The 2288-nt window shown below is 44.1% G+C and overlaps 1 long non-coding RNA gene across 1 annotated transcript; it reads right to left on the minus strand.

Annotated features, from left to right (window-relative positions):
* On the minus strand, positions 1–984 carry LOC109370601. Its single transcript, XR_002120874.2, has 2 exons — positions 819–984; positions 1–146 (listed from the first exon to the last, which is right to left on the minus strand). It is a non-coding gene; the product is annotated as an uncharacterized LOC109370601 (long non-coding RNA).
* Between the last annotated feature and the right edge of the window lie 1304 nt (positions 985–2288).

A 2288-nucleotide genomic window follows, 5' to 3' on the forward strand; every position in this document is an offset into this window, starting at 1 on the left:
TTTTCTTCTGGTACAACAGTAGAATGGACTGGCCCAGAGTAGCTCAGCTCTTCTTCCCACCTTCCCTGTTGTGCCCTGCCAGGGCTCTGCCTTCCCAAGAAGCAGCAAGATGAGCTGCCTGTGTTGTGTGGGTCTCTTGGAAGTTCCTGTACAAGATGAAACGTGGGTAAATAAATACAGTATGTCTGGCCAGTTAGGTGCTGGTGTATTGAAAATGCATGGTTGTGAGATCTTGTGGTGCTGCAGTTGCAATATTACAGGGCTCAGGGATATTCAGAAATGAGCAACTACTAAATGTTTGCATCTCTGAAATTATATAACATAACGAGGACATCTGTTCAATGCAGCTCTTTTCCTGCCCCTGCAGACATGTCTCCCCACCTGTGTTTTTGGCACATCATCATCCCTTATCCATGCAAAACACAGAACTGTGGGCTCAAAAGCCCAGACCAAGACTGTAATTTATTCTTTCCCTGTGGCTGAAGGGTCAACGTTTCTTTGAACTTATGGTGATTTTAAAGATATATTTGCTTGATTTGTGTTGTGCATGGCAAGAAAAGGCTTTCTTGGAATGGCATGACATGCACTCTTATCTGAGCAGTCATATTCAGGCTTGATCAGATTTCTTCTGGTCTGGTCTTGTGTTGCTGGCATTTAATAATGATAAAGCAGAACTCAGACATATCTCTGCTTGGTGTGTAAACCCCTGGAGCCCCGGCTCTGCTGGTCTCCCATCTCCACTCCCCCAAACTTCAGCTGTGCCTTTTCCCCAGCTCTTTTGCTCATGTCCAGCTTCAAAGCACAGTTGTACTACTTACAGCCAAGGATTAGTAAATCTCCCTGTGCCTGATGGCGTTCTAGAGCTTTCCTTTTCCTTCCACCCACTCTCCTTTCCAGACTTCTTTTCCTGTGAAGTGAACAGATGTAGTTTTAATTTGGAAAGAACTTTAACAGCTCTATTTTATATTCAGTTACTTAAAGCATATGGACAAGATTAAATTAATTGAGGTTCAATGCTAAGGTTTTTCACAAAATGTAGATTGAGCTGCTGCATTCCTGAGTCTTCTAACAAAGAAGGTTCTGCATTCAGCCTTTTATTCCAAAGGATAGTCTAGGTACCATCACAGCTCCTTTCCTCCTGCCACTATTTAAATTAAACTCTTGCAAGATAATGGATTGGCTTAAAAGCTTGCAAAGACATAGATTGCATGGCCTTCCCAGCTGATGTATGAGAAGGGTAAACACTATTGTCCCAAAATGGGAATAGATAAACAAGTGGATAAATATCTGTATTAATTCAACCACTACTTGGCAGCAGCAGGTTCCCACATGGAGTAAATGGTGACCGCTGCATCCTGGGGCAGCCCTGTACTTTTCCTACCTGTGGTGGATTTCTTGGTGCAGAAGTAGTAGCCAGGACACTTATCTCAGCAACGTGTGCTGCTTCATTTATCTACTTTTGGGAGAACTTAGCAGCTGATGTTGTCTGCAGGTTTCCAAATGAAGGCCTAATCCTGTATGGAATTAAAATACCACAGTTGCAGAGAGTGGCACTGATGGAGCTGACAGGCTCTCTCTCCTGCATTTATCACTCAGGTCATGTAAGAAGCAGAAAGTTCTACACTCCCTGGAATTTTCTGTCGCAGAGGACTGATTAAATAAATGTTACCTGCTAACTGGTGCTTGGACAGAGCAGAAAGCACAGGCCTTTCCCCTCGTGCAGCTGCTAACCACTGACAGCTTTATCCCTATCCTCATGCCTGAAAATGTTGCTCTGTTCCACTCACACTTCCTTGGGTCCCTTCTGCCCCTTCTTTAGCTTTCGGTGTGGCTGAGTGAGCCAGGCACTGCCAACTCCTGTGTACTGCCCTCTCACTGAATTGCAGGAGTTAGGAGTGTGCAGCAGGGCTGTCTGCTGGGGCACACTGTTCATCCAGTTCCTTCCAGGGCATAGGCAGGGCTCTGTAGTATTCTGTGCAGATGAAATTTCCTATAGATGTGTACAGCAAAGACTACGTGGAACAAGCTGGTTTTGTTGGTGTACTGACATCAGATATGTGAGCCCAAAATCTATAACAAGTTCTGTTGTTTAAGAGAAAAAAATCTCAATACTGATCTGCCAGTGTAAGTCATCTGCATGGTCATGGTAAAGTTATGCAATTTTGAGACCATTTTCTTATAAAATGTAATGTTTTCCTTACGTGCTGGCTGATTTTGCCTACCACAGGTTGGTGGAAAGCTGATCCTCAACAGCCAATAAAGCTTAGCCTTGCAAATCCTGCATAGGT

This window comes from Meleagris gallopavo, chromosome 21 (assembly GCF_000146605.3).
Source record: "Meleagris gallopavo isolate NT-WF06-2002-E0010 breed Aviagen turkey brand Nicholas breeding stock chromosome 21, Turkey_5.1, whole genome shotgun sequence".
NCBI classification, from domain to species: domain Eukaryota; kingdom Metazoa; phylum Chordata; class Aves; order Galliformes; family Phasianidae; genus Meleagris; species Meleagris gallopavo.